Here is a 14,767-nt window from a genome sequence, read left to right as displayed (position 1 = left end):
GTTTTTGGAGTTTTTAAATTTCTCTGTACAAAACTGAAAACACAATATTTTTGGATTTTATATTTATTTCTCCCCCTAAAAACAACAAAAATCGAAATAAAACAAGAAATAAAATGATTTAACCAAGCTTTTGAATATCTTTTAATGTTTTTAAACCATTTATACCCAGTAGATATTGAAAACGTGTTTTGTCAAACGCTTTGGTATAAAGGTCAGCCTTTTGAAAATCCGTCTGAATTTTATCAATTGATATTAGTTTCTTTTCAAAACAATCACGTATGAAGTGATAACGGATTTCAATGAGTTTGGATTTCGAATGGAGAACCGGATTATTGGTGATTGAAATTGCAGCAGAATTATCAATATAAATGGGAGTAGTAAGAAACTTCAAACCGTAATCCCACAAGTGTTGCTGGATCTAGAGAACATGTGAGCAGCAACTCGAGGCCGCCACATACTCCGCTTCGGCTGTTGAAGTTGAGACCGTTGTCTGCTTCTTACACTGCCAGGAAACAAGCCGGTTTCCTAAGATTTGACATCTCGCTGTTGTAGACTTGAAGTTGATTTTGCATCCTCCATAGTCCGAATCAGTAAAAGCGGTGAGATCGAACTTATCATCTTTGGGGTACCATAACCCGATGTCTGGATTTCCCCTCAAATAATGTAAGATGCGCTTTACTACCGCCAGGTGAGTCACTCGGAGACTCGATTGGTACCTAGAACACAAACAAACAGCAAACATAATATCAAGTCGCGATGCAGTAAAATACATGAGAGATCCAATCATAGCTTGATACAGGGTTGGATCTACGGTATCCTCCAATTCATCCGGTGATAAATTGTGACCCATGGCAAGAGGTGTCGAAGGAATTTTGTCATCGGATATCTTGAATCAGCTCAAGACATCGTTCACATACTTCATCTGATGGATAAAGATCCCGGTATCAGACTGGTGAACTTGCAATCCTAAGAAAAAGTTCATCTCTCCCATCGAGCTCATCTCGAATTTGGTTTGCATCGTCTTTTCAAATTCTTTACACAAGCTATCGTTCTTCGAACCAAAAATAATGTCGTCCACGTAGATTTGGACGAGGAGCAAATCATCACCCACGTTCTTATAAAATAACGTACAATCCACAGTCCCTCTCGTGAATCCATTTTCTATCAGATGGTCAGCCAACGTGCTGTACCAGGCTCTCGAGGCCTGGTGTAAACCATAGAGAGCTTTGTTTAATCGGTAAACACGCTCTAGAAAGTCTGGATCCTCGAAACCGGGAGGCTGCTTCACATAAACTTCCTCATGAATAGCTCCGTTCAAGAACGCCAATTTCACGTCCAATTGATAAACTTTAAAATTTTTATAGGCTGCATAGGCAAGAAAGATACGTATAGCTTCCAGTCGTGCAACCGGAGCATATACTTCGGTGTAATCTATGCCTTATTTTTGATTGTAACCAAGAACAACCAATCGTGCTTTATTTCTCACGATTACCCCGCAGTCGTCCTTTTTGCACTTAAAAACCCATTTGGTCGGAATAGCCTTTTTCACACAGTCGGGTTTATCAATTAAGTCCCATACACCCAGTCGTACAAACTGTTGCAGCTCCTCCTGCATAGCTTCAACCGAAGAAGGTTCCTTGAGAGCCATTGTGACACTTGTCGGTTCTATCTGTGATAGGAAGCATGTGTATTGTGCAATACTGAGGATACCTGAAGAGTGCAAATCCGCATAAGCACAAACTATCGAATCCTCGGTAGGAGATACATTACTATCTACTTGATCATCACATATATTAGCTAATTGGTGTCTTGTACGAACCCCATCGTTCACATTACCAATTATCTGTTCCTGCAGATGATTAGAATGAATCCTTAAGGAAGGATTGACAGGTACAGATACGTTATCACCCAGATTGGTGATATGTTCCTCAGCCGAGTCTAAAGAGACAGTTGGAGAGTCATCATCAATTAGAATAGGCTCATTTGTGTCTACAGCTTCCTCTAATGGTACTGACGATAAATCAACAAAATTAGCTTCATTGGAAGACTCAGAAACTTCATTTGATGTTTCTAATACATTAGGAGAGTCATCTACATCAACCAAAAAAGACCTTGGAATAGGAAAACATTGTTCTTTCAAATAAGATCTAATGAGATCTTCATGTACTTCTTCAACCACTGATGTAAACGAATTAAATAAACCGTCGTAATCTAACATCCAGTCGGGACCTGTACCAGTTGGCGGAGTAGTATAACTTTGGCAGTCAACATGATACCATTCTTCCACACAACCCGAAGAGATATTGAAGATTCGTTTCTTAAGAGAATTGTATCCCAAGAAATAACCCTCAAAAGCTTTTTCATCAAACTTTCCAGCATCTCTCTTCAAATCAGTACACGGACACCCGAGTGGTTCCAAATACTTTAAGTCCAGCTTACGATTGTTCAGAAGCTCATAACTCGTCTTCTTGAACTTCTTTACTATTAGTACGCGATTAAGAGTATAACATGTTGTGTTCACAGCTTCGTTCCAGAATTGAACGGGTAGTTTTGAATCAGCAGGCATTGTTCTCGCAGCTTCAATCAACGTACGATTCTTTCTTTCAGATACACCATTCTGTTGAGGAACATAAGGCGCACTGAATTCCCGATGAATTCCTTTCTGTATGCAGAAGAAATCCAATACATTATTCTTAAATTCAGTTCCATTATCACTATGAATTCGTCTCACTTTCAGTTTGTAAAGTGATTCGATCTTCGTAATCAGATTCTGAATTAAGATAGGTGTCTGATCTTTCGATCCCATAAATAACACCCATGAGTAACGTGAGAAATCATCAGTCACCACCAAGCAGTACAAGTCTCCAGTAATACTAGCACGATTCACTGGACCGAAGAGATCCATATGAAGTCGTTCCAGTGGTGTAACAATCGTGTTGAGTGACTTGCTTGGATGTGATTTCTTCTTTTGTTTCCCCTTCTTGCATGCTACACAATGATCATTAATCTTGAAATTCTTAAGGGATACACCATCCACCAACTCATCTGAAATAAGGAAATTCATCTCGCGTATGTGAATGTGTCCCATGCGTCGATGCCAAAGGATAGACTCCTTTTCGGTAGCTTTAGACACGAAACATGTAGCTGAGGGTGAAACATTTACATCGTAACTCATATCCAGTATATAAATATCATTTGATCGCGGTGATCTCATGACAACCATATCTTCAGGAATCGTGTATCCCAGTTGAAGGATAACACATTCCTTGTCCGTGAAAACTGTGGTAAACTTTTTATCACATATCTGAGAAACACTCAGCAAATTATGATCCACCTTCTCACAATAATTTACTTTTTCAAACGTCACTTTCCCGTTTGAAACTTCTCCTTCTTTAGTAATCATTCCCCCATTGTTACCAGCAAATGCAACATAACCCCCTTGAATATCTTTAACATTATTCAGAAGATCTAGGTTGCCAGTAATACGCCTAGAACATCCACTATCCAAAATCCATTTATGAGTAGACCCGGACCTAGATGAACTCTGCACAAACAAGTAAATGATTAGTTCAAAAAGGCAGCCCAAGCCTCAGTCTTGGGCTCTCCCTTTGATATTTTCAGAGAAAAGGATAACTTAACACTAGTATTCAGTACTTGAGAATAGGTGACAAGTTTCTTGTTTTTCTTCTTTAAGTACCCGTCACGTATAATTCCCGAATCAGTGTTTGAACAAATTAGTTGAGCACGGTCAACACATTTGTTTGTTACATTATAAGATTCAATCGTAACAACTTTTCTTGGATTGACATCCGAATACATTATAAGACTCTCATCATCTTGGTTTTCTTTTGGTTTTTCATTCAGTTCAGTCTTACAATTTGATGACACTTTGATCTCATCAACCTTTTGCTCTACATTTTTTAGAAACATGTCCAGGATCACCACATTTAAAACATAAGCGTGAATCAAAAGGCTTATGTAATGAACCACTTGGTTGACTTTCCTGCATAGGTTGAACCTTAGTTTTGGATTCTTCAAAAGACACTTTCTTTGTACCAGCAGATTTAAATCCCTTTTTATTTTGGAAAAATTCTAGGTTAGTAGAATTAGATGAATTCTCCATCCCAGGTGATTTGACAAATCTTATGGGTTTAAATGTGGTGTTCTTTGCTTTTTCTTGAACATTTTTGACTTTAGATTTGTTAAATTTTGTTCAAGTTTAGTGACTTCTGAAGTGTCATCCTGAAAGACACTATCAATTAATTCTGGATTAAGAAGATTCAGAGGAACTTCCTTATCCTAAAAAACTTTGAAAGACCTTTAAATTTAAATATCTTCCCGCTTGCAGATTTTGGTTGAGGATTTATGAATCTCATCAACTCCTCATCAGACACCGAAGGTTTGTCTGATTGAGATACATTAGGTGATACCTTAGGAGTTTTAGAAGTTTCACCCAAAGATTTTGAACCATAAACAGCCTGTTCAAATTCTTCAGGTTCACATAAGATGTGATTGTTAGCAGGAATATTCTTGTTTTTAACAATCTCATCTTGTTCAACTAAATCCTCAACGGAACCATCTAATTCACTTTTGGTAAAAACAGAGTTACAATTGATGTGAATCGGTTCTTGAGTTGATTTGTTTTGATCAACAATTTCAGATTCAACTGTAAGTATCTCAGGACATTGTTTAACATCTGGAATGCTACAGTAATCTCCTTTAAATGGAGGAGGAATCTCAACAAACCCTAAACCTGATTTCCCATTTTTCTTGTGGGAATTGTTTACTTCAATTATTTCATTTAACAAAAATGAGGTATCTCAAAATTTTCCAAGTTTATTTTTCAATTTCAGAATTTCATTTTCCAGTTTAGAAATGCAGGTTCGGAGTCTGAGAATCTCCTGAAAATGTTGGTCAACCACTATAATCTTACATTGAACCTCAGCTTTTAGATCATGATTGCTTTCAGACAGATTTTGGATATTTAAAGTCGATTCTTCCAGCAATTTAGATTTCTGTCTATAACATTCATTGATAATAAAAAGCTCTTTTGTGAGAGAGGTGTTCTGAGTTAAGGCTGTATCGAGTTTGATTTTGTTTTCAGTACAGTCAGTACACTCTAACACAACATTTGAAGATTCAGTTACATTAAATTGAGATTCAAGACATACCTCGTCGATCTTAGCCATGCAAGCATAAGATTCAATGTGATCAAGATTTGAAGTGTCAGATTTGTCTTGCACAGATGAGTTATCAAACGAATTCTGATAAGAATCAGTTTCAGAATCTAATGTATCGTTGTCTTCAAATACTTGATCACTACTTGCATTTTCAAATTGATCAACTGGTTCAAATACCGCAAGGTTGGCCTGATTCCCCAACAACCTTTGCGACCAATCAACCCCTTTGTTAGCAACAAGAGCTTGATTGTTGTTTGACTTATTCTTTTCTCCATCAGAAGAACTCCTTTTGCTTTGATCATTACCCAATGAATTCTTTCCTTGTGATCTCTCAGCATTGCGTGGACCGGAATATTCTTTTCTTGGCTTGTCACATTCTTTGGCAAAATGCCCAAAGTCTTCGCAGTTGTATCATTTAACCTTCAATTTATCAAAACCAACTCGTTTATTCAGAGTTGGAAGGTCTTTACATGTTCTTTGCATGAACTTCTTGACCTTTCTCACAATCATAGCCATATTCTATTTTAGATCCATCAATTCAAGATCAGGATCAATTTGGTCATAATCTTCATCGGTTAACTCACTAGTAGCAATTTTGCTGCCCACCAATTGTTCGTATGATGTCACTAGTAGCACCAATTTTGCTTCTTGAAAGTTTACTTTTGGTAATGTACTTGAAGCATTAGTGGTAGACTCAGATTTTGCACCTGATGCCATAAAACTTACATTAGCTAAATTGTTTACGTTAGGATTCTCCTCTTGAGCTTGAGTGAAGAAAGCAGTGATTGGGACAGAATTTTGACTTGAAGAAGTGTTTGCTGGCATTGCTCCACCATAAATTGAAGGATTCTGATTTTGATTGTCCTTCAATGATGTTTGACACTTTAACTCAAATTCTTTTTTCCCCAATTTTGTTGATAAACTGCACTTCAGTAAGTTCAGTGTTCCGAAAGAAACCGTTTTCTTTCAACACAAAGAGAAAAGTCGAATATGACAAAGGCAATGCATTCTTCAACGTTTCTATCTTGTCAGTCTCAGTTGGCTCAAGGTTAACGCTGGCCATTTCAACCACTAGATGACTAAAACGATTTATCATCTCTTCAACCATTTCATTCTTCATCAAGATAAAGAATCTGAATTGAAACTTCACCAGCGTTTTCTTGCTCTCTAGTGTATTACCCAGGCTTCTTCTTTTTAGGGTATCGAATAATGATGCACAAATCTTTATGGTGCTGTATTGATGAAAGATTTGTTTAGGTAATGCCATAGTGAGAGTTGAATAAGCCTTAGTCTCACTCTCAAAATCTTTCAACTCTTGAGTTTCATAATTCTTGAATTTCTTAGGAGTCCAGCCGAGATTGTCACTACCAACCAACGGTGCAGCATACACAACATCAAGATAACATACACTACTTGGATGAACAGATCCCAATTGAGCACGAAATCTTGGTTCCCACCGAGCAAAATTGGATAATTTCAGCAATTTTGGATGCTTGTTGTGGCTCCCAATTTCATTATCCATGGTAAGCATTTGCTGCATTAGAGCATTGTGGGAAGCTAAAGCATAGAACTAGGCGTTCTGAGAAGCCATGGTAACACTTGTTGAAACTTAGAGGACTAAACTTGTAAAAACTGAAAACTTATGGTTACTGTTCACACAAATGGAAGAACAGTAACGAATGCGGATTGCAACTTTTAACGAATGAACGATATTCGTTAAAATGATGAATGAAGTTTAACGAATGAGCAATATAGCTAATGAGTATCACGAATAGAGGATGAATAGTGAACGAGGTGAACGAATGAGCAATATAGAGAATGTGGTTTATGTAACGAATGTGGTTTTAACGAAAGGAGTGAATTAACGAATGAACAGTTAATTTCTAACGAGTGAGTTAACGAATGAGCAGTTCATGATTAACGAATCAGAACTCATCAGTTAACGAATAAAAAATCATAACTTCAAACTTTTTAAAACCTCAGATCACAGTCTAAACTAGTCCGAAATCCATGAAATAGCTATCAATCAACTCGCAGATGAATTCCGAACCTTACAACACTCGTCCGTAATCTCAAACCACTACCAATATCCTGTTAACCCTCTGTATTCACCAAATCATTTAAAACTCAAACCAGACTATCAATCGCTCAATTAATCCTCAATTCAATCTCAAATCAATCTCAATCCTTCATAATTCAGTCACTTAATACCTTATTACAGGTTAATACTGTGAACAGTTCGTAACCTTGAATCTCTGTTTTATTAGAATCTCAATTAGAATCAATTCACCATGAATTTCATCCAATATATGACGAATTAAATGATTTAATCAACGAGAAGCATTGAAGATCAGATCATCTAGCTCTGATACCACTTGAGAGAGCACATATGGATCTAGATCTTGTGATTACATTGAAGTTCATGTTGATTCGTTATACAATTGGGCTAGATATACGTTAGTGTGTGTAGTGTGTGTGTTGAGAGGATAATCGGGCAGAGTAACGAGAGGTATGATGGAAATAATCAGAACTGTTACTTTAGAATAATCTTACAGGGGTATTTATAGGAGATGATCTCATTCGTTAAGATAGACTTAACGAATGAGTCATTCGTTACACTTACTTAACGAATAAACACGCTTATACGTTAGTACTTTAATGATAGCGAATAGCCCACATTAGTTATGTTCCATTCGTTAATCTTGGTTAACGAATGGGACTTACATTAGGACGAATGTGCCTTACACTTAGGCATATTTACATTAATAACCCCTATACTATTAAACTATTACATTATCAACCAATAAAGACCGAGACGGACAAAACATGTATCAACAAACTCCCCCTCGTCTCGAGCTCTTTATCTTTCATCTCTGGAACATCTTAGTCTTCCAGTCAACACAACTGTGAATCTTGTATGCGTAACAGACTCGAACAACCTTCTGAAACTGCATAGCAATCTCGTAGTCGCATACGTTAGCAAACCTGATCTGACTTGTAAATAACGCATCGTTGTCTGACTCAGATAGGTTAACCAGCCACATTGGATCAATCACACATATCGTCATCGCGTTAGAACCATTACCGAATACAATAACCGCTTCAACAATAAAGAAACATTACTAATTAATTTACAATATTTTACATCGTTCTAACATCTTTTACAGACTAGGTGATACAATCCAAACTAACTCTTCAACTAGTTTACTTCTAACTCAAATGCTCACAGCATCGATCACAATCCGAACACAAAACACATAAGCAATCTATTCCACCTTTCTGATTAACTTAAAAGCATGTTTAAAAACGGTCAACTACGAATAGTTGGTAAGTTTCATAAGTTTTGACGAAATCAGTTCTGCGTACTACAAGATCATAGTTGCATGTACGCGCATATATGTAAAATGTATTTACGTTGGTATATATGTACAACTGTGTCTCTGTGTGTACATATGCAGGCATGTAAGTTTATAATATAAATTTGAAACTACGATAAAATCGTGATCGTTAATTTGTTCGTACTACGTGTTTCCAAATTCCATGTTTAATCCACCACTGTGGCCCCCCTTCCGCCCACAACGGTTCCACATAAAATCAACCGTTGTGGCCCCCCTTCCACTCACAATGGTTCCTCGTAACAGCAACCACTATGGCCCCCCTTCAGCCCACAATGATTCCATGTAAACTCAAACATTACACAATGTACACACAAACAATTAGTATTTTCTACACATAGTATTTCCTACACTTATTCACATACCATGTATATAGACACACAAACACATATAGTATATATCACGTATCACCAAACACTATGGCTCCCCATTCGCCCACAATACGCAAAATCACATTATTTTCTTAACATTCATGTCATAATCAATTTAGTTTGTTTAGTTGCAGCAGAACTTGTCTCATAGGCCATACTCAACTTTAGTTTATTAAGTTGCAACAGAACTTGGCTAATAGGACATACTCAACTTTAGTTTATTAAGTTGCAGCAGAACTTCACAGCATATTTGTATAAACGTGTTGTCACGTGTAATTTCATTATGTTTGTTGGGACTTTTTGTATGTAAATGTTCAGACAATTCATATCCTGAACCGTTTCCAGGTAGATAACGTATATAAATATGCTTTTCACCCCAAAAATTTCGTAAACAGTTTGAAAAGAGAGGTCATGAAACTCATGGTTTTGTAGGCACTCATCCTGAACCGTTTCCAGGTAGATAACGTATATAAATATGCTTTTCACCCCAAAAAGTTTGTAAACAGTTTGAAAAGAAAGGTCATGAAACTCATGGTTTTGTAGGTACTCAGTACGCGGTCAGCTCGGGGTTCGTTTCCCTTGCTATCACTTAGTCCCTATAATTAATATTATAATAATATTAATATTTTAATATTATGATAATCTTCATACTAGACTGGGTTGTATAACTAGTCTGTGTGTGGCTGTAACACCCAGAAAGTATCAATAGGCTTAGATTGTGATGTTGTTCAATGTCTGATGTTTAAAATTAACCCTGACTCAGTTTCCCCGTTTCACCAGCTGGGCCAAGTTGCTCGTTTTTGCGTTTGGAAAACGTTTATGGGGATGTAAGCTTGGGTAAATGTGTTGGTTGATAAAATGATTAAGTAATAAAGAAAGATCACGTTTTAGGGGTCTAGATATGCTATGGGGCTCGTTTTCATTTATTCAATTAGAGTTTGGAGAAAACGCGCACAATCTATCCAAATTTTCTGGATTTCTCACAAAAGGTTCGTTTTTACATAATTAATCCGAAAATATGCTTATTGATCATTTTTGATGTTCTGATATTCCAACAGGTTGGTTAATCCAGAACTTGCCGATTTTTGTCAAAATTAAATTTGATTAACATTCAAATTAGCACAACTAATGATCCGTTAATCATTAGATCATGAAAATTTAGACACTTATCAAATAGAATATGTAGATTTTAATAAAAATATTTCTGGAATTATTTATTGATTTATAAATTTATAAAAAATCATTTTATATGCTATTTTAGCCCGAAAATCAACTGTTCATACCAAATGATTTCCAAAAAATCTGCCAAAATTCTTGAGTTACCAAAACACTTCCCAAAATAAGCTGCAACATTTCCAGAAGCTAACAATCTCACGAGCCAATCCATCCCGAGCACCACATCGAAACAGCCAAGCGGCATCAAATACAAACGCACCGGAAATCTATACCCAGACAACTCGATGGAACAACCCTGAATAGCCCTAGACACGGACACGGATTTTCCTACGGCGACCTCAACCTCAAACCCATCGAATACGAGCTCGGGTGATTTATTCAACGAGGAACAGAAAGCGGTAGACACAAAACTTCTACTGGCGCCCGAATCAAATAAAACTGACGCCTGTAACTCATCAAGTAGAAAAGTACCTGGGACGATATTATACTACTGCTTAGCTACACGGTCAACACATACGATTTCAAAGGAATAAGAAACTATAACGGTGGAATGAAAGCTAAATAAGGAAAAGTACCTGAAACGACATCTGCATCATCCTTCGCCTCCTTCTTGGAGATGTTAAAGGCCCTTGCCACTTCGGCTTCTCTTCCATCTTCCCTCTTGAGGAAGTCCCCTGACCGGATCCCCCACCTTACTGGTAGGACAGTTTGATGACAAGTGACCGGAACCCTTACAGCGGAAACAAGTCAAAGTCGGACACTCATAATGGGGGTGCCCAACCTTATCGCAAAGAAAACAGGTGCTGGACCCACTCTTACACTCCCCCTTGTGTAGTTTGCCGCACTTCTTGCAACTACTGAATGTCGCATCCCTCCTAAACTCAAAAGTCTCAGTCTTCACCCTTTTCCTAGACGAACTAAAATTGTTTCCCCCGGGCCGCTTACCATACGAATTAGTGTTCCAAGTATTCCTAGCCTCGGTCGGCGGTAACTTCTCCCTCAGTTCATACAATGTACCTGCCAAGGTAACCACCGAGTGAAAGGAGTTCATGTCGGTGGTCACCACACCCCTACGAATATCCACCGGAAGGCCCTTCACATACTTCTTAATCCTTTTTGCCTCAGGGGTAACCAGATCGGGACATATGCGAGCCGTCTTGTTGAAGTTTGTGGTGTATTCCCGATGTGTCATACTGCCCGCCACTAAGGTCAAGAATCCCTGTTCAATTTTATCCAATTCGTGTGGAGGACAGAATTGATCGAGAACCAACTTCTTCAATCCATCCCATGTCATCCTCCTAATCAATCGATCACCCATAGCCTGCACCAGATTATCCCACCAACATAATGCCTCGGAACGAAACGAGGCGGTAGCATAAGTGACCATGTCCAACTCAGCCGGGAGGCAAAATCGAGTACACGGATGCGGATATTGATGTTGTTCGAGATGAATGGTCAAGTTATACCTCACAGTTTATTTTCCGGTAGTGATATATGTGTATGCTTTTGAATATTAACAAATACTTTTGTTAATTAACTTCGGAATATTTGTAACATTTTGACTTACGATTTCTAATATATATAATTTTGATGTTATATTTGTGTATTTGTGTAATTAATGTGAAAATTAGTAATTATGCAATATATATATATATATATATATATGTTAAAAAAATATACGATGACACGTATAAATGCTTGTCGTAAATTGGTGTCATAAACGTGAGTAACGAAAGCGTGTCATACCTGTATGCCATAAACACGTGTCACAAGTGAGTGTCATTAAAGCGTGTCATATAATATGACACGCAGGTGCATGTCATATTTTTTTTATGACAGGGACTTCAGCGACGCGCATTTACGTGTCATCTATACCCATCAATGACACGCAATGCGTGTCGTTAAAGGTTTTTTTTTAATTTTTTTTTATTTTTTTGGTAGTGATAAGTGGAGTTAATTGAATTATTCAAGTCTCATAAGTGTTGCATTCAAAATACCACTTAACTCTTATAGTTAATGGTGTGTTGTAACATCCACGTTTCGAATTAATGAATGAAACAAGTTTTACTTAGTTGTCGTGCGTTGTTACTTAGAATTATTAAATAATAATAAGATAAATACATAAGATTAAGATGAATTATTGGCTTGAGAGTAATAATGGGCATTAAACCTATGGGCTTGGCCTATTTAAGGAAACTAAAAACCCTATTTACCTCATTTCATCCGTTCACCATCATTATCAGATACACACATAATTAACACGTGAACTTTAATATTTACGGGATATGAATTTTAAGGGTACAAGTTTTATCTCAAAAACGATTACCTTTATGTATTATAAAGATTAACGAATGCAATAATAGTATAATTTATATTAACGAGGTTAAAGTTAACGAACGTTTTTAACGGTTTAAGTTAACAAATCAATATTAATCAAAATTAATTAACATCGGTGTTTTTAACGAGTTTGGAAGTCGGTTTAGTAGGAGAATATGGTGAAATATAATTTATATAATTTTATTTAATTAAGTGGAACTTTTATAATTTATTTATGATTTTAAAATGACTTAGTATATATATATATATATTAATAATCAGGGACAGTTTAAAAACAAAATGCTTGACCCGGGTTTCGAACCCGGGTCTGAACGTTACAAACCAAGTGACTTAACCAGTTGGACTAGGAGACATCTTCGTTTTGAAAACGGTTTTTATTAATTATATAACTAACAAAAGAAAAACAATTTATATCACTTTATATTAAAAAAGGTTAACCCGGGACTCGGGTATACAACAATCAGACACAACCACGTGAACCAAAGATATAATCGTTTAAGACGTGATAAATTTAGTTATAATAACTGTGTCAAGTTCGTCTTCTTCAATTGGAACCCTAGGTTTCCAATTGAAGAATTCGTTCCATGTACGATCAAATAGATTTAGGGGTTTTGCTTCTCGTATCAAGATCGCTATTCTTCATATTTTAATTACCTGCAAGTGATCTTTTATTGCCGGAATTTGAACTTCGCCGGAAACAGAAACTTGAACTGTGATTAGGTGAGTTAGAAAGTAATTAGAGGGAAAAGAATGATTTGAGCGAGTTGAGGTGAAAGTCTGGATTCTATTTATATTGGTTGATGGAGAGTATTATCGTTTAATGTGATTAACCAAAAATTCGGCGAAAATCGCAGATTAATTGACGGTTTAATGATCATTAATATGTAATTAATATATTGATTCGTCCGTAAAACAAGGGTCTAAGGTCGTTAAGTGATTTAAACGAGTCAACACGGGGATTACGGCTTGTGTTAAGCCTTGCCGGAAAGTCGCCGCCGGTGGTTTGTCGGAAAAACGGGGGGGGGGGGGGGGGTGTTTAGGGGGGAGATGGCTGGGTTTATATTAAATAAATATATTTTAAATATTTTACACAAACTACCCCTGAAGTATCAAGAACCTTTAAATTGGAATTTAATATTTATAATTTCATTCTTAACCCTGAACTTCGAGGTGTTATAATTTAAATAATTTTGATTTTGAAATATTTACGCGTTTAACCCATTAAGTTCGTTTATCAATAAACTTGGGATGCTATAAACGAATCAATGAAGTAATAATCGAACGGTCATTGAACATCATACATCGGGAATATTGTATTAATAGTAAATGATGAACAAAAATATATTTAAAGATAACCGAGTCGGAAACATTGATGAATGTCAACGAATCTTGGGAATTTAATAATACATCTACCAACATATATATATAAATATAAATACTTGAAAACAAAAATCCAAAATTTCGAAACGGGTCGGGTTTTCGGGTTTGATCGAACGGTCATTGAACATCATACATCGGGAATATTGTATTAATAGTAAATGATGAACAAAAATATATTTAACGATAACCCAGTCGGAAACATTGATGAATGTCAACAAATCTTGGGAATTTAATAATACATCTACATATATATAAATATAAATACTTGAAAACAAAAATCCACAAATTCGAAACGGGGTCGGGTTTTTGGATTTGAAAAGTAACGAATGTTACAAAAGTCCTCGACTAGGAATGCCTTTAACCGTCCGACTAGTCTCCAGCACGTCCAAGCGGTAACTTTCAATCCTTACCCTAAAAGTGAAACTAACATACGCGCAAAGTCAGCTTGAGCTGAGTGAGTTCACATTTTAGTAAATAACATTCATAATTTATTTCAAAAATTATAGATATAAAACAGTTGAGGGAATAATAAGCAAATAAATAAATAAATAATTAAATAATCACCAAATAATATATTCACGATTGAACACGCGTACACGGGCCTCCCCACCACGAGTCAAGACACGAGTAATATATTTGAGCCGGACGCGGTAAGACATAAGCACGTGACACTAGCCTCCCCACCACGTGATTTAAGAACCTGAGTAGTATAATTGACTCAGTCACGGCTTAACAAACCTAAACACGTGATACGGGCCTCCCCACCACGGGATTTAAGAAACCGAGTAATATATTTGACCCGATCATGATTTAGCAAACGGCGGGCCTCCCCACCACGAATCACGAGACACGAAGTCAAGGATCCAAGTAATATATTTGACCCACATTAATGATGATTATGCAACACGGGCCTCCCCACCACGGGATT

Source organism: Bidens hawaiensis, unplaced genomic scaffold, assembly GCF_021521415.1.
Source record: "Bidens hawaiensis isolate Kalapana, Puna unplaced genomic scaffold, B.hawaiensis_p1.1 tig00001299_1, whole genome shotgun sequence".
NCBI classification, from domain to species: Eukaryota; Viridiplantae; Streptophyta; class Magnoliopsida; order Asterales; family Asteraceae; genus Bidens; species Bidens hawaiensis.
The sequence above is the reverse complement of the archived record's forward strand: the minus strand, read 5'-3'. Positions refer to the sequence as shown.